The 26,473-nt window shown below is 44.5% G+C and overlaps 1 protein-coding gene across 2 annotated transcripts in view; it reads left to right on the top strand.

Annotated features, from left to right (window-relative positions):
• Positions 1-9,962, top strand: part of C3_2H2orf66 (chromosome 3_2 C2orf66 homolog) — a 173,700-nt gene extending 163,738 nt beyond the window's left edge. For both annotated transcript variants that reach the window (XM_085646858.1, XM_085646860.1), the window contains exon 4: positions 9,650-9,962. The gene's annotated coding sequence lies outside the window, so the exon portion shown is untranslated. The remainder of the gene's footprint in view (positions 1-9,649) is intronic.
• The last annotated feature ends 16,511 nt before the right edge of the window (positions 9,963-26,473 follow it).

Genomic DNA, 26,473 nt, shown 5'->3' on the forward strand with positions numbered 1-26,473 from the left:
CGAGTCGATGCGATCAGCAGCGGCGTCGAGACGGGGTCGCTTAGAGCTGGAGCCGATACTCACTACTCAGCGGCGTCGATACCGGCATCAAAAGGGGTCACTTGGAGCTGGAGCCGATACTCACTACTCCTGGCGTCGCTACTGGCGTCGATCGGGCCCGGCGGCCGGCGTCGAAGACTCGGAACACTGGAGCCGTTACTCACGATGTCAAGCTGGATTCGGCGGCGTCGGTGGTGTCGTGACTGCAGATTTCCCCTGTGCACTGGAAATAACACTTTCCAGCAACCAGCAATTCAGTAGAGGGTGAAGTCCTTTGGCCCTGTGACTTCAACAGGAGGCTGGCACTCTTCCAGCCCTTGGAGATTTTCTAGCAAGCTTTTGAGAGTACACACCAAGTTCCTCTCTCCTTGTTCCTTGGCAAAAATAAAGAAGCAGCTTCAGGTTCCCCCCAGCAAACAGCACACTGGCAGAAGGGGGAGGCAAGTCCTTAGATCAGCAGGCTTCTTGTCCTTAGTAGAGGTTTCCTTGTCAGAAGTTATCTGAGTTCTTGGTTCAGGGGTCCTTCTCTTATACCCCTTTTCTGCTTTGTTCCCTTTGTCCAGGCAGGGAAATTCCCCCCATCCTGGGTTTGGTGTGGGTGTTGCCAGGCAGAGGTACCTGGCCTATTCACTGAGCAGGGCAGGGTCATCAGCCGCCCAGCAGGAGGCGGAGCCAGTATTGTCACTGGCAGGAGCAGGGATATCAGTCGCCCGGCAGGAGGTGGAGCAAGCATTATGTCAGGCAGGGCAGGCTATCAGGGACTACTCTTCCCCCACACTAAGTGTAGATGCCTCATTCACCCGACACTGACTCATTCAGACCTCTGGAGCCACCCAGCCCCTGACACACACACCAAACCAGCAGAGACCGGTGGATAGTTGGACAAGAAAAGAGCCACTTTCTAAAAGGGCTATTTTCAAACACAGAATTTTAAAACCATCCATCCTAAAGGGTGTGTTATTAAATTCTGAGTTCAGGGATACTAAACTCGACCTGCTACCAGTCTCCCTGAGTCAGTTAGATTATAATGGACTTAATAATCAGTCTGCCCAGTCTGGCCTATTGGAGGCAGGTAGCCCTTCAATAGTGAAAAACGAAAATGGCTGTAATTCACTATTAGGTCATGCCACACACATCAGGGCATGACCCACCTTTTACCCACAATGCACCCAGCCCTAGGGCCTACCATAGAGGTGTCTGAAATGTGGCAAAGTGAAGGTTTTAGAGACTGGCAAGTAGGTTTCCTTGCCAAGTCGACATGGTAGTCAGGGACTGCACACAGGCTCTGCAATGGCAAGCATGAGACACATTTTACACGCTGCTTCTGTGGGTGGCACAACCAGTGCTGCAAACCCACCAGCAGCAGTTAACTTACATGCCCATGGCGCACTCGGTGCACTAGACTAGGGTCTGAACAGTAAGTCAATCAAGCCAATCATGGTAACACCAATCAATGTATCAATTTAACATAGGGAGCACTTGCACTGTGGCACTGATCAGCAGTGGCACAGTGCCCAAAGCAATATTCCAGCAAAAACATCGTAAACAGAGGAGGCCAACAGAAAAAAAATGGAGGAGAGACTAATGCCAATGATGCCAGGTCTAACACGTGTCCCCTCCAGCTGAAATGTGGGGAGAACTACCCTTCACCCAGGGAGTCCTCATCACTAAGGCGGAAAAATCTGGACAGACCATCAGCATTGGCGTGATCTGTACTAGGGCGGTGTTCCACCGTAAAGTCCATCCCCTGTAGGGAAATGGACCACCTCAACAGTTTTGGGTTTTCACCCCTCATCTGCATTAACCATCTGAGGGGCCTGTGGTCTGTCTGAACCCGAAAGTGAGTCCCAAACAGGTAGGGTCTTAGCTTCTTCAGCGCCCAGACCACAGCAAATGCCTCACGCTCTATCGCACTCCACCTCTGTTCCCTGGGAAGTAACCTCCGGCTGATGAAGGCTACAGGTAAGTCTCGGCCCTCTTCATTCATCTGCGCTAGAACAGCCCCCACCCATGCTCTGAAGCGTCTGTCTGGACAATGAACTCTTTTGAAAAGTCGGGCGCCTGGAGGACCGGTGCTGTACACATTGCAGTTTTCAGGGTGTCAAAGGTTTGTTGTGGGTGTTAACAGGCAGAGGCACCTGGCCTATTCACTGAGCAGGGCAGGGTCCTCAGCCGCCCAGCAGGAGGCGGAGCCAGTATTGTCACTGGCAGGAGCAGGGCTATCAGTCGCCCGGCAGGAGGTGGAGCCAGCATTGTGGCAGGCAGGGCAGGCTATCAGGGACTACTCTTCCCCCACTCTAAGTGTAGATGCCTCATTCACCCCACACTGACTCATTCAGACCTCTGGAGCCACCCAGCCCCTGACACACACACCAAACCAGCAGAGACCGGTGGATAGTTGGACAAGAAAATAGCCACTTTCTAAAAGGGCTATTTTCAAACACAGAATTTAAAAACCATCCATCCTAAAGGGTTTGTTATTAAATTCTGAGTTCAGGGATACTAAACTCGACCTGCTACCATGCTCCCTGAGTCAGTTAGATTATAATGGACTTAATAATCAGTCTGCCCAGTCTGGCCTATTGGAGGCAGGTAGCTCTTCAATAGTGAAAAACGAAAATGGCTGTAATTCACTATTAGGACATGCCACACACAGCAGGGCATGACCTACCTTTTACCCACAATGCACCCAGCCCTAGGGCCTACCATAGAGGTGTCTGAAATGTGGCAAAGTGAAGGTTTTAGAGACTGGCAAGTAGGTTTCCTTGCCAAGTCGACATGGCAGTCAGGGACTGCACACAGGCTCTGCGATGGCAGGCCTGGGAGACATTTTACACGCTGCTTCTGTGGGTGGCACAACCAGTGCTGCAAACCCACCAGCAGCTGTTAACTTACATGCCCTTGGCACACGCGGTGCACTAGACTAGGGTCTGAACAGTAAGTCAACCAAGCCAATCATGGTAACACCAATCAATGGATCAATTTAACATAGGGAGCACTTGCACTGTGGCACTGATCAGCAGTGGCACAGTGCCCAAAGCAATATTCCAGCAAAAACATCGTAAACAGAGGAGGCCAACAGAAAAAAAATGGAGGAGAGACTCATGCCAATGATGCCAGGTCTAACAGTGTGGTTGGTTGTGGAGGTCTTGAGAGGGGCAAGGGTGTTTGCGCAGTCGTTGAACCACTGTGTGAGGTTGGTCGCGGCGGTGTCTGGGTCAGTGGGGTCGGTGGGTGGTCTCAGGGCGAGGGCGGTGGTCAGTTGGTCCTCGGTGACCTTGTCCCAGCAGCGGCGCGGTAGCTGTTGAGTGCGGTGGTGTGTGGTGGGTTTCCTGAAGGTGAAGTGGACGCATCTGTGGTCGGTCCAGTGGGGTTCGGTGGTGTGGTTGAAGGAGATGTGGGGGCTTGCGGAGAAGATGGGGTCGAGTGTGTGTCCAGCGGCGTTAGTAGGTGTCGTTACAAGCTGTTTGAGTCCGAGGTTGGCGAGGTTGTCGATCAGGGCGGTGGAGTTGGCGTTGTTGTTGTTCTCGAGGTGGAAGTTCAGGTCCCCGAGGAGGATGTAGTCCGTGGAAGCGAGGGCGTGGGTGCTGATGAGGTCGGCGATGGTGTCGCTGAACTGTGGGCGGGGTCCGGGAGGTCTGTAGATGAGTGTTCCTCTGAGGGTGGTGTTGGGGTCAGTGTGGATCTGGAAGTGCAAGTGCTCGGCGGTGGTGAGGGTGTCGTCGGTGTTCGTTGAGATTTTGATGGAGTCTTTGTGGATGATGGCGATTCCTCCTCCCACTCCGTTGGTGCGGTCTCTGCGGGAGATCTTGTAGCCCTGTGGGATGGCTATGGCGATGTCTGGTGCTGAGGTGGCGTTCAGCCAGGTCTCCGTCAGGAAGGCGACGTCGGGGGCGGTGGAGTCTAGGAGGTCCCAGAGTTTGATGGCGTGCTTGCGAGCGGGTGTTGAGGAGGATGCAGCGGAGGTGGTTGGGTTCTCGGGCTGGTGGTGTGGAGGGTTGGATGCTGGTGAATCTGCAGTTCCGGCAGGTGAAGGGCCCGTGGGTGTGCTTCGGGGTGGCCCGGTGGCAGGGGTGGTCTCGTTCAGTGTTGAGTGCGTGGAGGGCGCAAGCGTTGTAGTGCAGTTTGGCGTTGCGGGATGTGCGGGGTCCAGGGGTTGTGGCGCTGGGTGTGGTCCAGGCGCGGATGGGCGCAGACGGGCCTGCCTTAGGCGCACCTTCGGCGCTCCCGCTGCACGCGTCCGCTGCGCGCCCGCTTCGCGGCCTCCATATGAGGGGCAGAGGGAGGGAGGAGCAGCTGGGAGGTGGGAGCGGGGCAGCCAATGGGAGAGAAGGGGCCGGGGCCGCAGGGGCTCAGCGGCGGGAAAAAGACGGCGAGGGTCACGGAGGGAGGGGGGGAAAACAGAAAAAAAAGGGGGCACAAATGCGAGCACAGGGGTACAGTAATGAAGGGAAGGCAGTCAAGTGGCGAGAAAGCGGCAAAACGGAGGTCCGATCACACAGGGGGCGCAGGGGTACAGAAGAGAATTATAGGGGCACAGAAATGCGAGCACAGGGGTACAGACATGAAGGGAAGGCAGTCAAGTGGCGAAAGAGCAGCAAAACGGCAAGAAGGAGGTCCGATCACATAGGGGGCTGCGTGGCGGTTGGGGGGAGCGACCTGCCTGCGATCAGCTCACAGAGGGGCAGAGTCAGTAGGAGCTACGTAGACTCAATTACTGGCGGCAGCGCGGAGGTGCTGGTATAGTCAGCCTCATTGCACTAAAGCTACTCGCACAGCATAGTTCTTCACACTATTTTAAACTTGTAATCCTTTTTAACTTGTCACTGTTATAGCTAAATTTGATTTGTTGAAATTGCTTTAACCTGCCAACCGCGCCGTAATTTCCGGCGGCACTAAGATGGTTCAAAGCGGAAGCTGATTGGATTTAGGGATCCAATCAGCTCACAGAGGGGCAGAGTCAGTAGGAGCTCCGTGGCCTCAAAACTCTGGCGGCAGCACGGCTGTGCCGAATCAACTACCTTCCAAAACCCAACCTTTACTTTCACCAATCAAGAAACAAACAGCGTAAACATTATCTATCTTAACACAGGGTCCAAATATCAGCTAGAAATATTTCATTTATTAAACACAGACTCCCTGGATATACTGCTCATGACGGAAACATGGCTCATGGATGAAAACTATCTGGAAAATATTATCTCCTGAATGCCACTAGATCAACTTGGAAAAAAGGTGGCGGAGTGGCAGCAGTTATAAAAAAGCACCTGACTTTCACTTCTCTTATCTCGATACCTATCACCTCAATTGACAGTATCATATTCGAATTGGTCTCACCCACCTCTTCACTGGTATGCGTACTTATTTATAGACCACCAAAGCCTATGCAGGAATTCCCCAAAGACCTAGCAGATTTCTTCCCTATCTATTGATCATGCAAAAATTCTAGTTATCAGAGACATGAATTACTGGGCAAATGTGGAAGCTGAAGGCATAGACTCTAAGGAACTGACCGATATGCTACATAATCTCAACCTCGAACCACATATATGTGTGCCTACACATACTAAAGGACACACGTTGGACCAGATTTGGTCCATAAACCTTACTATACGCAATCTCTCTATCCGTGCAAATGGTCAGACCACTACCTAATAAGGTTCACCCTAGGTGGGATCACTATACCCAAATCTATCACTCTCCCAAAGACCATGCTAGAATGTGGAATCACATAAAACGCAAACTCCTTCTGTGACACATTGGCATCAAATTTGCTCTCCATGACAGACATTTTAAACTTGACATAGGACGGCCAACAATATTCAGGCCCCATTCCAAAATACTAGAGACGCTCGCTGGCACCAGGTGTCAAAATGTTTCTCAGAAGAGCTAAAGATAGCCAAATAAAAAATTCAGCAGGCAGAACAGAAATGGCGTCAATCTTATTTGCCAGAAAGTAAGGAACTCTTTATGAAAAGCATGAAAGATCGCATATGAATGTTGATATTGCTTTCAATCAAAGCAATACAACTTAAATCATATCTGCTATTGATTATTTCCCTCTCAATCCTGGTATACCATCTAATATTATGCGATAAGATTTTTTTAAAGCATATATTAGTAACAATTTCCGTAATGGCACACAAAAATAAATAATTTCAAACAAAACAAAGATTTCTAACCTTGAAAAACAAATAGCTAAGTTTGAATGCCTGTTAACACCTATAATGATATCACTTACAAACTTCAGTTGGAAATAATACGTGAAGAACATATTTCTTTATTAAGTAAAAGAGCTGGAGTACAAGTTTCAAATAACAAAGCTAAATCTGATCTTAATAGTAATAGATCTGGGAAACTGCTAAAGAATTATCTTCATATTAAAAAAGATTAAAATCAAATTCATGCTATTCATGGTAATGAGGGAAAAATTGTGTTATCAACTACTAATACTGTTAATGAATTTCTCGAATTTGACTTTTCCTTGTACAGCAAACCTACTTCTGTTGACAACCACATTATTGAGGGACTTTTAGCGTTCTGTAATCTCCAACAAAATTCAAAATTTGAGAGGTTTCATTTAGATCTACCCATTTCCAGTGACGAATTTAAGATTGCCATTATTCCTTGAAAATACATAAATCACTGGAACCAGATGGTATCCTCCCGGAATTTTACAAAACGTTTTCTCCTCGTTTAACTCTTTACCTATTTCAATTATTTGCGAACTTCAGCAATGTAGCATTATCTCCCAATTTTGGAATAGATGTATGGGACATTTTTATGAAAATATTCCATATTTCTTATGTGTTGCTTATCTGTAAATCTATGTCTTTATTTATTACTTTATCTGACACACAACACAAACTCTTTGATTTTTTTTGTTATCCTCAGCTCTTAAATCAAATACGGTCAATTTGGAAACTGCATCTTTATTATCAGTACATACCTGGAGGTCCTAGATTATGTTCACCCAATGAGGATCGTGTTTATCCCTTAAGGGTGTTTTTAATAATTTTCCCTCTTTCAAATTTGTTTATTATACATCAAGCAGCACTTGTTTCATTCTTTAATATTCATTTTTATATTTTTATCTTCATTTATTAATCCCTTCAATAAATAGGGCCTCATTACAATGTCGGACAGAAAGCATTCAGACCGACTGGGTCTCGGAATGGTTTCTGACTGAATCAAATTCGGGGAGTCTGACCGACCGATTCAGATGGTTCCGAATACCGTTCGGTTGGACTCCCATTGACTTCAATGGAAGCTTCCGTTCTGACTGACTACACAGGCTCCCATTGAAAAAAGGGGTAGGTGGGGAAAATCGTGCATCCTGTGGCAGACAGATAATGGTGCCTGCCACGCTGTGCATGGTTGGAAAGAGGGGTCCCAAGTATACCCTCACGGGCCCCAATCGGAGGGCCCTAGGTGAAGGGGGGCCTGCTACAGGCCCCCAAAGTTGGATTCCGATTCGCAAATGCTGCCCAAATCCGACATCAATAATATGTCGGTCAGAAATGTGCCCCATAGGCCCATACACAGGCTCCCATTGAAAAAAGGGGTAGGTGGGGAAAATCGTGCATCCTGTGGCAGACAGATAATGGTGCCTGCCACGCTGTGCATGGTTGGAAAGAGGGGTCCCAAGTATACCCTCACGGGCCCCAATCGGAGGGCCCTAGGTGAAGGGGGGCCTGCTACAGGCCCCCAAAGTTGGATTCCGATTCGCAAATGCTGCCCAAATCCGACATCAATAATATGTCGGTCAGAAATGTGCCCCATAGGCCCATACACAGGCTCCCATTGAAAAAAGGGGTAGGTGGGGAAAATCGTGCATCCTGTGGCAGACAGATAATGGTGCCTGCCACGCTGTGCATGGTTGGAAAGAGGGGTCCCAAGTATACCCTCACGGGCCCCAATCGGAGGGCCCTAGGTGAAGGGGGGCCTGCTACAGGCCCCCAAAGTTGGATTCCGATTCGCAAATGCTGCCCAAATCCGACATCAATAATATGTCGGTCAGAAATGTGCCCCATAGGCCCATACGAGTGGGCTCCGAATGATTCAGTTACTCTGAATGCCGTTCGGAACCGAGTAGGAAAACCCAAATGGTTTCCCACTATCGTAATTGGTTGGAAGGCTTTCTGATTTGGTCGGAAATATGGGTTCCGAATAAGATTCAGACAAACCAAATGCCATTTGGAGCCTTTCCGACCGACATCATAATCAGCCCCTTAATTTTTTCCACCACAATATTAATTGAAGTTGTATATTTTCATATCCTCATACACTATGCACCATTTCAATATTCTTTTTTGTATTGTATTTTTCACTTTATAGCTCAATAAAATATTTGAACATGAGAATGAATGAAAAAACAGATGATAAATATTGCCTGTACATACATTAAATCTTCATTGAACCTTCTCACATGCATATGCCCGTAATGCATCTCTGCTTAATGAATCAAAGGTTAACTTCCTACAGCATTAAGACACACATCCAAGCACATTACACACCACACAGTCACACAAAAGGATCTAGCCGACCACTGTCCAATACAATCCATCCCTTCACAATATGAAACACAGCTACCTACAATGCCAACAGGTCACTTTGACTCTGGTCAATGTGAACCCCAGAACAGTATCTGATGTCCAGATTCTGAAAGTTCTATGATCCAACCAAAAATAGTAAAGCGCTGTACAAATACACATAAGATAATAAATTTGCTGCTGTTTACAGTTGGAGGATAGAACCACTTAAGTCAATGTTATGGAGCTTGCCTTGACATGGTCTGTTTTGCAGAAAGGTGGGTGACACACCCACAGCAGTGAGTAATACAGGCAAGAGAAAATAATTATTAGAGTTGGTGTAATCACACTCACTGGAATAAAAATGCAAGGTCACCACACCAACATGTCTGGGAAGGTGAAATTTATGTACACATTTTAATATGTAAATGTATGTATATCGTATTTGTATAGCGCAATGCTACCCAAATGCAGGGTATAGTTTGTTTTTGCAGTAGGTCAACGGGCAGTACGGGTTGTAATTATAATGAAAATCTGAAGTTTGTGTACGTAATGAGAGTGAGCGGTATTTAAAGGTGGGTAATTGTGAGGAGAACGTTTCTGATTAGGAATTTACGAAGTGTAGCACTTCATTTTTGATTTGTATAATAAGATATATGTAATTTGGAGTATTTCTGTCAACATGTAGCAATAAGGAAAGGGAGGCGTTAAGGAACAGACAAGGGTGTAAGTGAGAGAGGGATAAGGCTGAGGACAAACATGGACTGCAACTGGTGAAGGGAGCAAGCATGTAGTTAAGAGTGGGGTGGATGAGATGGAGAGTTAACAGATTGCTTACTAAAGTTGTCAAATGGTAATAACAATCTGTAATTTTTGATGGAAGCAGGTATAGCCCCTTTAATATCTCATTACATACAATTTCAATAGATCCACAGGGAGCATGTTCAGTTTTCAAAAAGGATTGTTTCTATCCAGCCTGTGATTTTTACCTCATATATTCATTGATGTGTCTTTATGTGTGAACCAAATCATTTATTAAATCTGTTTAATGCATCTTTTTTTATTTATTTTAATTTTAGATGGCCTAAACACACTTTGTCTCTTCAAGAACTGAACAGATATATGAGAACATTGGTTATATTTTATTATACTGTCAAACGACTGTTTAATATCACTGCAAAACATCGAACAGATCTCTACAGCTCGGATTTTCATATCTTCTCTTCTGTGTTTTCAAGTTCCTAGATACAAGTTTATTGATACTAAGACTGTGTGTGTTCATGTAAATAAATACAAAGTCTATGCCTATGTTGTAATTAATACCACTGTATTTTATTTTCTGCTTAACCTATGACTTATTTTGAAATGTAAATAAATGCTTAACTTTCCAGTTTGTTATATCCTGGATTTGGCATACTTTTTCTCCATAAAAATATATTCTAGTAATTGTTGTATCTCTTGATATCTGTGCAGTGTCTTTGACCCAGGGTAAGAGTAAATACAGGATTATTTTGATTATCCGCCTCCACTGCCATTGTGTCTGTCTCATGGTTGAATGTGCCACTGTTTAAGCACTAACTAAAAAAAAAAACACACAAACATTTTAAAATGAGGAATCATGTTTAAACGCAGCAAACTAAGCCCGGTCCTTTCTCTAACTCAATAAATGTAGATAACAATGTGTCTGGAGAACTAAAAGCTGCTGGCTTTCCACATTACTTGAGTTCTGTTTTAGGTGATCAAAAATGAGCCGTGGTCCATGCAGGGAATAGCGGTGAGGCGGTGGGGCCACGTTGGGGGCGGGGGATGTCAAGGAAAAATTGTTTATTTAATTTTCCCTCTGCATCGTCCCTCAAAATCCCCCCCAACGCGGCCCCACCGCTGTTACCTGCACGGACCGCGGCTGTGAAACCTATTGTCTAGGATTCTGGCTCCATCATGAATTAACACTTCCTCAGTTAGTTTTTTTTTTTTTTTATTGAAGTTTTTTTGGTAGCCGCACATAACAGTGATCATAACTAGTACATTCTCTATAGGCACAATATAATACAGCTTTCTTTAAATTACATTTCCCAGTGACCCACAGTTGCACATTTATACATTGCCATATCGCCACTGTACCAGATCAAGAATTAAGGCAACCGGTAGGCTGGAGCAAGTCAGGGTGACCCCGCAGATACGTAGTTAGTGGTTCCCAGATATCCGATGGTTTGGAGGCAGTTGGTAGTTCTTCCGCATATATTATAAAATTGTCTTTACAGTAAACAGCATCCTGTATCCAGTTCGCTAGAGTAGGAGTTCGTCTACTATCCCAATGTATCGCAACTCTGCGTTTAGCCAGGAGAAGCACTATGGCCACTTCCTCAGTTAGTTTAAACTTGTTTTCGTTGAAAGAGCTCTTCCCAAACCTCACAGTAGAGATCTGCAGCTCGATCCCCAGGGGATCGGTATCGGTAATTTAACCCGTGCTTATGATGTCCCATCCGTTCCTCTCTAGGTCGATGGGTTGTGACTGCTGCAGTCCTCCTTCTGCATCAGTAGCAGCTCCGACAGCACCTCCAATTTTGTGCTGATTACAAGTTTGGGATTGATGTGCAGGTTTTCCTCTTTCCCACTGTTTCCTCCCCTGTCTGAGAAAGGATTGGGTTCAGGTTTACTTACCTTTGAGAGCTTCTCAGCCTTGGGTTGGGCCTTAATATACCTTTCTGGCATTTGGAACATCCTGCAAAGGGTCCACTTCAGCTTTTTATCTACGTGCAAAACATAGATAATGTGGACAAGAGCTTATCTGATAAAACAAATGGATGCATAGTTAATATTTCCCTTAAATAATAATAATATGATCTAGGGTATTGGTTCCATCATAACATCTATTCAAATATATTTTCTGTTCTGGGTCACAGTTCACAAATCTAAGCTGAATGTCCCAGATGGGTGGCCAGATCCAAAGTTGAACCATGTCAATCACATAACGCCAAATTATTGTGGAGCCCTTTTTGTTAGCGACTCTTGCAGTGGCCGAAAAACCCGCATATCCTCTTGGTCCCGGTGGTTACTTTTTTGCTGCCAGAAGATTTGCCCCTTGAGTGGCTGCACCTAACATGCATGCAACCCTTTCTTTGGCTCTCTGATTGCCTATTTGGGAGAAATAATGACCTCTAAAAGTGCCTCGTCAGGCTCTAGTTAACATGGATGTTGACACTTTCTGCACATTGAATCTACTTCTTTCTTTCACTATCAGTAGCACGGTCATCCTGTAAACTGCATGACTCTTGCCTGTAAAAAAAGGTCAGGGTCATTCTAATTTACTTTTTGTAACTCTCTATTTCCTTAGTCTTTCCAACAAGAGAGTTGCCTAGCTCCTACAAGTAAACAGGAGTGTGGGTCCGGCCCTTTCTCTTTTTGAGTTTTACACTGCCTGGGTTCTTACCATGAATTTGTTTAGATCAGGTGGACAATTATGAAACGAAAGACAAACGGACAACCTCGAAAAACTGTTAAATAAAACCATGAGAAGCAAACACTGAATGAACATCAGACTGGCATAGGTGGCACGAATGTGTTTTTACTCCAGCATAGGTATGTTTTGTACTATGATGCGCTCATAAACTAAAGTGCTGCGGTTGCACTTTTACATACCACATGTTTGCACTAATTTCTTTAGAAACTGGGGGCCTCATTTATGAGGCCCTACTGGCACTACTGCCCTACCGGAACGTCACTTTTTTGTGCCACTGCATATTTATAAGGCCATGTAAAGCCACGTTATGTGGCTTTTCTTGGCCTTATGAATATGTGCCACTTTTATGCAGAAAACTGTGCGAAATGGGTGTTCCATGGGTGTTGCTGGCGGCAGTTCCAGCAACATCCATGGCTTTTTGACACTGCCCCAGATTTACGAGAAATCGCAAGTCTGAGGCAGCGCCAAAACTGGAGGCGTAACGGAGGCGCAACGAGGAGAACTATCTTTACTTCTCAATTTTCCTCTTTCTATGTGTGCTGCATTCTGCAGCACAGATACAAAGAGGAAAAAGCCTCTTGTGATTGTTTTTGTGCAAAATAATCATCCCCGCAATGCAGGCATCCTTGTATCATGGTGCAAAGGTGCCTGCGTTGGCGCACAGCAGCCCATTGTGCGCCTTCGCAGGGGAAAAGGACAGGAACGTGCTGTATCTAATAGATACGGCACATTCCTGCCCTTTTCTTTTGTCGTAGGGAAGCGCAGCTGCAAGGCCTGCGGCACTGCCCTAAGGCAAAAAAAAACCATAAATGAGGCCATGTATGCTCAGAGGAACCTTTGCCAAAATACATGTACACAATCCAAGAAGTCCATACAATTAACACACTAATTCTACTATTAACCACTTGCCGACTCTCAGAATGAAATGGGCAGGGGTTAACATGGTATGGTTCTTATAGCTTGAGTATATGACCGTATTCAGGTGACTATCTCGCAGATGTAAGCACCCGGTAAGATTTAAATTAGATTGACTTCCCAACTAGTGGCTAAATATAATCCCTCGCGAGAATTTGATGTCCTAAAACATCATGATGTCCATACGTTCCTCAGACATTTCTACTATTGTGTTCTGCCTGTGTGTGACACTTGCATGCCTCACCTGTGACACGTTGAGCACCACAAGCAGTTAAACGGATTCAAGATCTACAGTCCTATTTTTTCTTTGCATTCAGGTACATGTTGTTCTCTATTTATGAAGAAAACAAGAAAATTGTGAGTAAGAGAATTCAATAGAAATAAATAACTGAGGAGGTTCTTAAACCTGAATATGTATAGGTTAAGACCTCTGAAGCTGTAACATATCTTGTTGAGCATACTTTTTTGTAGCTTAGGCACTTCTGTTTCTTTGAAAAAGTGAAATTTCCCTTTGCTCTGTCAGAAATGAGTAGCTTATGTTGATATATCAAACAATTGCTTGCAAAAAGTGGTCACAATTTACGCACCATCTGTTTGAGACTAATCTTTAATTTTATGATATGACCTATGTACTTTTAGGTCACATCACAAAATCTCCAGGTGCAGAGCGTCGCAGAACAACCTGCCTAATGAATGTTAATTAGACTGGTCACGATTTGTGACCCCCTGCAATGGGCTACAAACACGGATTGAGGCCTGCAAGGAACGGCAGGCCGCCATCTAATGTGACGTGTACCAGGCCCACACAGCGAACTGCATCATCTGAAAATGCAGAGTTGAAAAAGGCATAAAGTAAATGAGACACAGGGAGGAGGCAGGAGCACACAATGCAGTCAGCCATGAGAGTTAACTAACATGCACGCTCCCACGCAACTTGCGTGAACAAACGCATGCAGACACATTTTCTTTGTCATGCTTTACACTCTAAGACACACATGTAACCAGCTTAAATACACGTCTCTCACTCTCGTGCCCACATCACCTGGTTACACACACGCGCATGCACGCACGCGCTCACATACATACACGTGCGAAAATAGACAGTGTGATATAACACACTCTAAGCAGCATCAGGTGGGAGATGTTTAGTATCTTGAACTAATTAAGGTCTTTCCATTATCAGGAATATCAGATGGATGTAATTTACCAAAAGGGATCTCTGCACGAAGGTGTGACACAGCCAGCAGCGCCAGATGAGAAGTGTACAGGGCCCTGGTCTTGTATGTATGCGCGTCAGCTAATATGAGGAAGAGGAAGCAACTGGGTGTGCATGAAAGGCAGGTACCGAGAATGTTTTGTACAACAGTCATCTATTAAAACGAGAATGCGAGAGAGAGAGCGCACAGGCGGTCTGCACGCAGCGAGTATGTGCCCGACAGAGGCGACCAGTGAATGTGTGCCAAGGAAAGGCAGGGCATGAACGCCTGCATGGAAGGCAATGTGGGCAACTGTATGGAAGTGGCACTTAAACGGTTTCAATTAGAATTCTCAGAATAAATAGAAGTGCGCTTCCCATCCGGCCACGGAATTACCGGAAATATGACATGCGGATTTTATAGATTCAGATAAGAGTACCCCCTTGTGCAAGCCAGGTAGTGCTGATCACACATGGCAGAATGTGCAGTGAGCGGGTTAATGTGACATGCATAGCACACGTACTGTTTTCAGTGAGAGCTCAGACTTGAAAAAGGCACAGAGTGAATGGGGCTCAGAGGTCGATGCAGGTGGTTTGTCTTGGAAGATACAGTGCCTTTAATCATGATCTTTAACTAAAACACATATGCCCATACAACTCACACAGACACGCACATATACATATATCCCCACACGTTCTGTCATACAAACCCTGTAAATGCACGTCACTCCCATTCATGCCCTCATCGAACTCTATCTTTTACATACTGATACAAATCTCTCAAAAAGACATGCATTACGATTTTGTAGATGGACACACATGCGCACTCTGAAAGAGCAGAGACAGTGGCAGGAACTGTGTGAGCAAAACAGAACTCCTAAGATTCACAGCTCCATGCACGCACAGGCCCAGTTCTTGTTGTACAATAACACATGTGCAGGAGTCACTGAAAACATTTCTTAAACCTCTGATGGAACCTTATTTATACGTCAAAGTCTTACTCTTCCAGTGCAATCCAGTCAAACAGTGACATGTAATATGAGTTACTTGTCAGATTTTGGGGAAAGATACCACAGAAGAGGTAGAAAACATACCACGTGGAGGAGATGGAGCATGGGGCAATGGAGACTACAGTCATGGAAGACAACAACTTCCTGATAGTGTCAAGCATGCTGCGCCAGTCCCCAGAGGACAGAGAGTTTGTGGACGCAGAAGATCTTGTCTGGCAACGTCGTTTGTTTTGAATCCCTAACTTGACTTTACACTTCACAACCCTAAATTCCTTCCCACACCTTTGTTGTTTTTTTTTAAGTTCAAAAGATTTTTATTGAATAAGTAAAGGTGTCAATACATAAGAAAACCTAAAACAATAGCATGAATATAAAAGGTGGATAAAATATAATCATGAAAGTAAACATTAAATTGAAGAGTAACAAGTAAATGAGGCTATATAACAGCAAGCAATATTGAAAAAAAAATGTGCAATAAAACAGCAGAACGCAATGTTAGAAATAATGTGTAATAAAAACAAAGGAACAGAAAGGCCATCAAGGAGGCTTGGAGACCTCCTGCTGAGAGGGAGGCAAATGAGAAGAGCGTTTGGCGCAGGTATCAAAGTACAGGGTAACAGGAAGCCAAAGATCGTGTCGTTTCTTGGCAAGACTAAGGGGGTGAACAAAGGCGGTGTCCAGTCTGTGATTATGACATACGTTATACCACCATGCTCTAAAAGAGATATTAGCGAAATTTTTCCAATTTACAGTAATTTGCTGAAATGCAACAGCCAACAACAAGTCAACAATTCGTACATTGGAGTCCATATCTGCCCAACAGGGAGAAAGACTTCCTAAAAAAATGTTAACAAAGGAAAAGGGAAGTGTGGTGTGGAATATGGCATTAATTTGGGTCCAAACTTGTTTCCAGAAATTGTGCATAAAAGTACAAGAAAAAAGCATGTGAAAAAGAGTAGCTTTGGGTGCTGAACAAGACCAGCAAAGGTCGGGAACCAAAGGAAACTTTTTATTTAAAACTTGGGGTGAGAAGAGGAGTCTATTGTAGATAAAGAAAAGGGTTTGTGTGAGGGATGCAGCCCTAGATGACTTGCGGAGCTTGGTCCATACTTTATCCCAAAGAGAGGAGGGCCAAGAAGCACCAAAGTCGGATTCCCACTGTTCCTCAACCGTAGATTTTGGCCTAGGGGTGAGAACCATGTGAAGTGAGTGATAAATTGAAGAAGCCGAGGGATGAGAGCGCAATAGGGAGTGGAGGTGTAAAATAGGATTGGGAGGAGAAGATGGAGTGGGAGAAGGGGAAAGTTGGGTATAAGTAGACATAACTGCATTCTTAAGCATGAGATATCTACGGGCAAAAGAAAGAGGGAGATTAAAATTATGACGAAGGACTGAGAAAGGTAGGAAAACGGAGCCAGAAAAAAGGTGGGACACCCATATCAAACCCTTCTGCCTCCAGGATTTCCAGTAAAAGGGTTTATGATTGATGAGGATACCGTTATTATACCAAATGGTGGTTTTGAGAAATTCAGTTACAGAGGAGGGAAGGCCTGGGGAAGTGGAAAGAAGAAGTTTGGTAGTGTGCTTATGAATGGGAGTGGAGACAAACTGGGGCTTACGAGAGAATGAGAGATATTCAGCTAAAGAAAAGGGGAATAAAGAGAGGCGTTCAATAACAAGCCATAAGGGAGAAGATTCAGCGGGATCCTGCAGCCAAAGGGAGGCTTGTCGCAAAAGAAATGCTTTATGATAGGTGGGAAAATCTGGAAAATTGACCCCACCTTCTGATTTGGGAAGTCGCAGTCTGAACAAGGACATGCGTGCTCTTTTGCCGGACCAGAGGAATGAAGAAAGAATAGTGTTGATTTTCCTAAAAAATTTAGTAGGAATGGGAACTGGGATATTGGAGATAATATAAAGAACTAGTGGGGAGAGCATCATTTTAATCGTGTCAAGACGACCCCACCAAGAGAGATAAAGCGGGTGCCATCTAGAAGTGAGGTCAGACAATTTCTGGATACATTTATTAAGACATAAAGATATAGTGTCGGGAAGGGAGGGGGTAATGTGCAGACCAAGTTATTTGATATGCGAGGGGCTCCAAGTAAAGTTGGAGGCAACAAAATCAGGTTTGAAAGTAAATTTCGTAAGGGGCAAAATTTCACACTTATCGTTATTCAACTTATAGCCAGAAATTTGGGAGTACTCACGAACCTCACTGAGGAATGCGGGAATGGAGATGGTGGGATTGGACAAAAAAAGTAGGATATCGTCTGCATAGGCAGCAAATTTGACATTAGTTTGGGAGGTTTGAAAGCCGTGTATATGAGGATTTTGACGGAGTTTTGAGAGGAAGGGTTCTAAGGCCAAATTAAAAAGAAAGGGGGAAAGAGGACAGCCCTGGCGGACTCCTCTGCCTAAACTAAAGAACGAGGAAACTAGGCCGTTAGCACAAACCGCCGCTCGGGGGCTGGAATAAAGGAGGGAGATAAGAGAAATGAAATTAGGGCCAAACCCAAACCACCTGAGGGCGGAAAAAAGAAAAGTCCACTCTACCCTATCAAATGCCTTTTCTGCGTCTAAGGCAATTGCCGCTAGCGAATCCTGGGACCGTGAAGATTTAGACAAGACATTAAACAAAAGTCTGGTGTTATCTGTAATATAACGACCCTTAACAAATCCAGATTGTTCCGGGCCTAGTAATTCAGGAAGAAAGGGGTCTAATCGGATGGCAAGGGATTTAGCAAATATCTTGTAATCGATGTTAACCAGGGAGATTGGTCTGTATTTCTTACAATATTGGGTGTCTTTACCTTCTTTGGGTATAATACATATGTGGGCGTCTGAAAATGTGCCAGAGGAAGTACCACTGAGTGTAAAAGAATCAATAAGAGATTGCAATCTGGGTAATAAAAGTTTAGAAAAATGCAGGTAAAACTCAACTGTAAATCCGTCCGGACCCGGGGCTTTGTCCTTCTTGAGAGACTGAAGAGCAGTTTGTAATTCGGAACTAGAAATGGGCTCTTCGAGAATGGATAAATCTACTGGGAAATTGGGAGGTACCTGAATACTGGAAAAAAAAGTAGCGAGGGATTGGGCAGAAGGATGGGTTTCAGAGGAGTAAAGTGAAGAGTAGAAACGGGAAAATTCCTCTAAAATTTCAACATTCGTATGTTTTAAGACAGAATTAGCATCGTAAACAGACTCGATGTTTAATCTATTTTGCTTGAGTTTTAAATAATTAGCTAAGATCTTCCCCGCCTTGTTTTTACCCCCATAGAATTTTGAGCTAGATTTCAATAAATATAACGAGGCATCTTCAGTAGATTGTTTGTTGAATTGCATCTTAGCATTAATAAGGGCATTCATACTTTCCTGCGAGTGAGAAGTGTAAAAAGAGTGTTCCAATTCTTTAATCGTGAAGAGAAGATCACTGGTGTGTTTGCGAGCGATCTTACGACTCCTAGCCACATGAGCAATGATGAAACCCCTGGCTGCAGCCTTATAGGCATCCCAAATAGCGTGTGTAGATAGGGTGGGTGTATCATTAATAGCAAAAAATTCTGTGGTAAATTCAACAAAGGAAGTGGTCAATTTGGGATCAAGAAGTAAAGTTTTGTTAACGCGCCATCGTTTCGGCCCAGTGGGCTTGGGTAGGACATCAATATTTACCAAACCAGGAGCGTGATCGGAAAATAAAATAGGACCAATGTCGGCATGGGTAAGGGATTGAGAGAGATGGTGGGAAAGAAAAATATAATCAATGCGCGATTGTGATTGGTGGGATGGGGAGTAAAAGGTAAACTCTTTAGTAGTAGGGTTACATAGACGCCAAGCATCAATGAGTTTGTGTTGGGAAATTGCTTGAGCAAAGAGCTTGTGGGATTTATTGGGGATATAAGAAACCTTGGAGTGTCTGTCCAAAAAGGGGTCAAGGGGTAGATTGCAATCACCTGCCATAATAAAATTATCATCTATATATTCAGTAACACGGGAAGCCATCACGCGCCAGAAGGCGGTGTCACCGCCAGTGGGTGCATAAATGTTGAGGAGAGAAATGGGAGCTCCCCTTATGACAAGTTTGACGTACAACCATCTACCCACAGGATCTATTTCGGAAGTTAAGGACGAGTGAGAGAGAGATTTGCGAATTAGCACAGCTACACCATTTCTCTTACCATCACCAGGAGCAGAAAACACCTCCCCTACCCATCCCCTCTTAAGTTTAGCCGCTTCAGTATCGGATATATGAGTTTCTTGCAGGAAAGCAATATCTACATTCAGCTTAGCTAAGTGAGAGAGAATTTTTTGCCTCTTAATGGGAGAGTGAAGGCCTTTAACGTTCCAAGAAACAATGCGTATTGACATTAAGGGTTATTGGAAAGGCAATTCAAAAAAGAAAAAAGAAAATAAGAAAAACATCTAGAAAAAGCCTCATGGAAGATAAGAGCGTAAGAAAAAGAAAGAAGGAGAAAAGAATAGGGAAGAAACAAAACGAACAAGAGAAAGAGGAACAAAGAAAGGCTAAAAACTATCAAAGAAATAGAAAAAAACCAAAGTGATACTAAGATCAATAAGAAGATGCAAAGAGCTCCAGAGAGAATGGTAAGTAAGGTCCACTGAAAGAGAAGGAAGGATATGCGCAAAAACATAAATAAGCTAATAGGACAGATGAGAAAAAAGCAAGAGGGAAAAGGTCGTGAGAATGAATCAAAGGAAAAGTGAAATGGCGAGGAGAATAAATGTATAAAGAGAAAAGAGCAAGACAAAAAGAGCCTGTGAGCTATGAGAAGAGAAAAGGAGAGAAAGAGAAGAGAAGAAAAAGACCGTAAGAAAGGTAATGACACCAGCAAACCTGAAGATATGAGGGGGAAGAACAAAACAAGGAGATGAAAAACAAGGACATACATTTCAGAAAAAAAAAAAAGGAACGAGGGATACTCACAAAGGATAACGGAGGGAAGATATGATCAGGAGTAAGGACAAGCAACGACGTACGTGGAGGTGAAGGGAGGGAGGTAGGGCCAACTGGAGAAGATAGGGCAATCGGGGTCAGCTAGACGTTCACCCAGAGGAACAAGACGGAACGCAAAACATTGATCTGTGAAGGAGAAAAAGTCACAGGTTAGAACAACAACATACAGCCAGGGCACAAAAACAGGCAATAGATAGGACAAATCAGGGGATCACAATGTCAATAACAGAAGCAAGCAAGGAAAGTATAAACTCTTCAAGAGAACAAATAAGCCTGAGAACCATTAAACTAGAAAAATCAGCAAACATAAGAAACTGGAATAGCATAAGACAGTTCCATAGAAAGTCACGGTGGGTGAGAGGAGGAAGAACCAGAAAGCTCCATGGCCGCCTGGCCGCAGGAATTCAGGAAACTTCGAAGACGCGTAGGCTCCTCATATGTCGTAGTCTTATTGTTGTAGGTAACTTTAAATAAACAAGGATGGAAAAGACCGTATGTGGCACCGATGGAACGAAGGTCAGGTCTCATGTCCAAGAAGGCCTTACGGCGATTCGCAGTGGATCTGGCATAGTCTTGCGCAAAGAACAAAGTGGAGCCTGACCAAGTAAGACGAGGCAAGGCTCTAGCTGCTGAGAGAACTTTCATTAGGTCTGTGAATTCTAGAAAATACATTATTACACCTCTAGGCTTCGTTGGCGTGGAAAGAGAGGATGAAACTCGACCAAGTCTGTGGGCGCGTTGTATATTGAGTGAGGTACCCTCGGGCAGGTGTAAGATCTTAGGAAGGAAAGACTTGAAAAAATTAATGGGGTCATTCCCCTCACAACCTTCCACCAGGCCGTAGAGGCGAAGATTGTTGCGCCTAGTCCGATTTTCAAGTTCCTCCACCTGTTTCTGGAGAGTAGAAATTTGCGTGTGCATGTGGGTGACCATGGCTGCAGAGTCCTGAAGAGAGGAGACATCGCGTTCTACAGATGACATTCTTTGATCCATCAAGGTCAAATTATCAGTCAGGGTTTGGAGCTTAGCATTAGTTTCTTCCAAGAAGGGGCGCAGGGCCCGTATCTCCTCAAGGAGTAACTCCATCGAAATGGTCGAAGAGGTCTTAGGGTGTGAGGGTGGATCTTTTTTTAACCTCTTGGGAGTCGTTTTTATAGAAGGCTGTGAGGAGGCTTCCATGTTCGGCGTCAGCTCACTGGAAGGGAGAGCGTGAGAGGTTTCTAAGCGTGCTAATTCTGTGAAAAGCTTGGAGTTTTTGATGTAGTTGCGTCTTTGGACCTTGTTGGGGCAGTCAGCCATCGGCGGGTCTGTGAAGTATAAACTCACAAAGAGCACACTACCAGGTCAAAAAAACAAAAAAAAACAAGAACAGGCTCTTAGCAAAATTCTGAAATGAGGAGGGGAGCGCTGAAAACCGAACAGGGAGGAGGTGCAGGCTGAAGAAGATCTAAAATGGCCGCCAAGGTTGAGGAGAGCAAGGTATAACAAACACATCCATGACAAATGCCATAATAATTGATGAAAAGTCACCTGAGGGTGTAAATCAGCTTCATTTGTGTCACTGGAGGTGATGGGAGTATGACGAATCCAACAAATGCAAAGCGCGGTGAAAACGCGCTACCAAGGAGGTTCCAGGCGAGAAAAAAAAACAAAATGGCGGTCGCGGCCGGTGAAGAGCCGCGACCGGGAATCAAAAAGGCAACAGGATGGAAAAAAAGCTGCCTTGGTCTTTGAAATGTTTTCAGAGCATTCCCAGCATGTTGCGACAGCGAAATCTTCCTTCCGCTGCTGAGCGAAGAAGCGCGAACCGCCCGTAGACTCTGGGTTGAACGGAGCCGCTACTCCGACGCCGCCATCTCCACGGGCGCCTAGCGACGCCCCCTCACCTTTGTTGTTTTTCTTCTTTGTCGGTTCCCTCGGTCTCTCTTTTGCCACTTCCTTACTGACCTCTGTATTTGTTTTTGGACAGATCTTGGTATTTTATTTCGGAAACAGTTTTTTTACCTTATCCCCTTTGATTTGTCTTAGTCGTTTAAGAACCTGTTTTTGACCTGGCTTTGAATTTCCCCTGTTGGTTTGGTTACTGTAATGGAGCGTTCTGGCGGAGTGGAGCTCCTGACGCCTTCTGCTGTCAGGCAACTATCCGGGTTTGCCTGGGGTTTAGCTACAGTGATGCTTTCACCTATACTGGGTAAGCTACCTTAACTATTTCTATGGACCGTAGCTGTTATAAGAGACCATCTTCCCATATCTGATCCTCACTGCCTTCTATTTTCACTCTTGACAGTGAATCGCATTGTGGCTCTGTGATGCTATGCCATCATATGTTAGATAGTCAAACCCAGGTCTAACAAATATCTTGTTGGAAACAAATGTTCTTTCTCTCTCTAAAATCACACACTGCCTTTTTAGAATCAGGTGGTTTCAACTTTCCTTGCATGTGATAAAGGAAGTAAGATCACCTAGAAAGGGGGAATATGTAATTCACCTCACTGTCCTTCGACCTGAGTTGCAGGGTTGCGACATAACTAAGGGTTTGGAATGTAATACATTTCACCTAAATAAATGTTACATTATATAAAAGTTAAAGACACTACCCTGCCCTCCCTTCATCCCCTTTCCATCCCTGAATGCTTACCTGATGCCCCTTCCAGAGCAGCGATCCTGCCTCTGACCATGATGCACTAACTAGAGTGTGTGACCATGAATCCAGGAATTCCAGTCTAGAATGAGACTGAAATCCAGCAACAAGCTGTGTCAGAAAAACAAGATGGTGCTGAATAATAATAAAATAATTTCACACCAGGTAAAATGTAGAGATTTGCTACAAGCATTTTTATAGCTCTGCTTGCAGAAAGAGCACACCCATGTCTATACCCTGCTCATGGAAGCCAACAGCTGATACATCATGTCCTATCTCTGTAGCTGCACCCTGACAACGAAAGGAAGACCAATAACAACAAAGAAAATACAAGGGGGTGGGATGTACTGAGGCTGAGAAGGACTTTTGTAGCGCTCTTCACTTGACCTCATGTTTTTGTCCTATGTTCTTCTCCAAGGTAAAACCTCGGTAGAGACTTACTTTATTATAAAGCAAACTATGTGGGTAAACTTCTAGGCCCAGAGCCAAATGTATTGGCACGCCAAGAAAAGAAGCCGGTGCAGGTCGCAAGAACCGCTAATGCACAAGGCTCGCACAAGCGTAGTGCCTGATTTTAGGGGTTTTATTATATTTATTTATTCCTGGAGTGAGATTTCTGACATTTGCTTACCAGTGGATCACAGCGCTCGCTCTACTCACTTACTCATCTGCCCGGCTTCTGACCGGACACTCCTGCAGAAGGCAGCTCTTGGCGAGCAAAAATCTGCTGCATGTAGAGACAAATATTGCTGGTGTGTGTAGTGTGTACCGGGAGGTCAGATAAGTGACACTATTGTCTCCCAGCACTTGATGCTGCTTTGCTGCCATATGCAGAGTATACCGGCTAAAATGCTGCCACCCACACAGCCCAACACAAAATGAGAACAAAGACATCAACAGAGCCAATAGTTGAATAGAGCTGACTCTTTGGCCACTCACTCTATGTATGCTGAGTATCAAATATAAATTAGAAAAAAATGTTGCCGCGAATGCAGAGTAAGGATACATTGCATCCAATCAGAACATGTTAAACAGACTGCTCCTGGGCAGAACCCAAGAATAGGGAGCCAATTCAAATCAAGAGGAGACAAAAAACAGAATCATCTAATCACGATCAAGGGGCTGACCTAAAGCTCAATCGAAACTCAGGTAATGTATTGGAACCAATATGTCTGTGACAAACAGATAAAGCTGTCTGTATCTGAGACTTAACAATATAATATCCCTAACATCAAGCAGTGCCTAATTTGTACAGGAATAAATACCAAGTCCCATGGTTTTGTTCAGACGCCCACAGCCCACACTATTGAATGTCAGGGTGCCAAATACTGCTGCGTAGCCTTGATTCTACCTCATGCCTCTTTTCCATCAACAGGCATTAACCTGACTCTTTATCCCACTCCAGTAGGTTCTTTTACATCCCTGCCTTCTCTCTTGGTCACTGTTTTTCGTCTTTTTCTTGCTCCTTCTTTCCCTCTGTTGTAATCTTTCATTTTATGCACATGTATTTTATGTGAAATATTGTCGGTGAAATATTTTCCATTCCCTTCCTTGTTTTCCGTTTTATCTTATGTTAACTTGGTATTTCCTGCCCCCACTTTTTACCTTCTCGGCGTTTGGTACGTTCCACCAGTTGGAAATGAAGCTCACCTTAGAGTGTTCTGTGTGAGGCTTTTGGGAGTGGTGAGACCTGCCTATGCAGAGAGTGGAGACTCGTAATAAAAGTCTTGAACCTATTCCAGTGTGTGGTTTTCACTTTACAACACACTCCTTTGTGTTTTCTTTCTCTAGCTCTGTGTCAAAGTCTGGTGAAGAAAAATAAGTGCCTGTCATCAAAACAAAAACGAGTACAGGTGGGCACCACCTACAGCTACTGGTTTAAATTATGCACTACTTACAGGTAGCATTGTGTAGAAAACACACGTAAAATCATCCATTATTATACATCGTATTAAGGAATCAGTTGTACAGCATCTGTGTTATTAGCTACTTGGGCACTATTGATGTGATCTCCACATCAAGAGCATTCTTTGCCAGGCACCCAGGGAAGGTCATTTCTTTGGTTCTGGCAACAGAGGGATTCCCCTCTTTCATTTCAGGTCGGCCTGATGGGAAGGGCTTTCCCAGCAGCCTGAGGCTATTTCTTTTTCAATGAGGATCATCAGGCATGGTGGGCCCATGGCATGATTACAATGTAGACCCTCCAGGAGACACAGATCCTGATCTTTATCCTGCAAAACCCTCAACTCGCTGATGTCAAGAACTTGAAAGTGAAATGAACAAATTGGCTCATTTCACTTTCACTTGTGTTGGTGCTCGGGGGCACATCAAATCTCTCTGAGAATCATTTTCAACTGTGGAGGTATTGTTGGAAAGAAGAGAACCCCCCCCCTTTCGAATGATATCCCTCCCTAGCTTGCTTGCAGACCCTGAAAGGTTATCACCGGGAGTACAGTGAGTCCCCAAAGGAGCCCCCAGTACAGGGAACCATACTTCCAACACTGGGGTATGATTCCAACATGCTTGACACGAAACAAGATTGGGTTCGGTGCAGCCACTATATAGATGTCCACTATATGTTTAAAAATGGTTGACCGCACTTACAAAGCCTGGAGAATCGGCTTTGGGGTTTGTAGGGGTATCCTGGTCATGCAGGGCCACCCTCACACTTTAACCAAGAACCGTGCTTTCATGACTGAAGAACCTGCCTTAGGGGTAACTTATTGGATTAAAGTGTAGTGTCCTCAGATAAAAGAAAATGTATATCTGTCGTGAGAGGTTCTAGCACCAACTCACACAGGTTGCAATGGCTGGCCTGTAGTCACAGTTTAAGTGGACTCCCATTGGTGGCCTAATACTTGCTGCAGCCCATGGGAGACCCCTGGTGTACCTAAGCCCTGGTTATCTTAGTACCATATCCTAGGGGCTTACAAGGGTACACCAGTGGCCAATTGTGAAGGTACCAAAGTACTTACAATGTCACTTTAGGGGAAAAATCACAGTTGCTGGGGTCCTGATTAGCAGGATCCCCTCAGGCTAAATCAAAAACACACTGACACCAGGCAAAAAGTGGGGGTAATCTTGCTAGAAGGATCCTACCTTCCTACAAAAACTGTCACCAATCGCTATTTGTTCCCACTGATTTTCTTTATTTTTTCATTCCAACAATTAGTTTCTTTGGGAAAACCTTAAGGGTTCTACAAAAATGACCCGTGCGGAATTCAGAATATGTCTACTTTTCAGGAATTTATAGCTTTCCGGGACCACCTGGGTTTCACAGCTGTGTTCACCACAAACTGCAAGTAGATTGAACCCACAAAAATCTGAACAAGTATTGGCAAAGCGAATAGGTTTCACCTCTGCAAAATCAATTGGTTTCGTTAATTTTGTTTAGACATGTTACAGAGAAGCCCGAGCTGCTGTACAACATGGCTTGAAGTTTTTAAAATGTGCTATGATGTAGTCAATGCTGGCCGTGTTAAAGAGCTTTTTATGTAAAGTTTAAGGAATGCTGTACAGCAGGTAACTCCACTGTGTAAACTTTCTTTAAAAAAAACACCAATAGATTTCACAGAGGTGAAAGCTATTGCTTTTGCCAATGCTTGTTCCTATTGCACACATCTAATGGGATATATATTGTGTCTTTACTGCGCCTACACATTGACAAAGACAGAGCACACACAACGGAAGATACGCCTCTTTATAGC

Source organism: Triturus cristatus, chromosome 3_2, assembly GCF_964204655.1.
Source record: "Triturus cristatus chromosome 3_2, aTriCri1.1, whole genome shotgun sequence".
NCBI classification, from domain to species: Eukaryota; Metazoa; Chordata; class Amphibia; order Caudata; family Salamandridae; genus Triturus; species Triturus cristatus.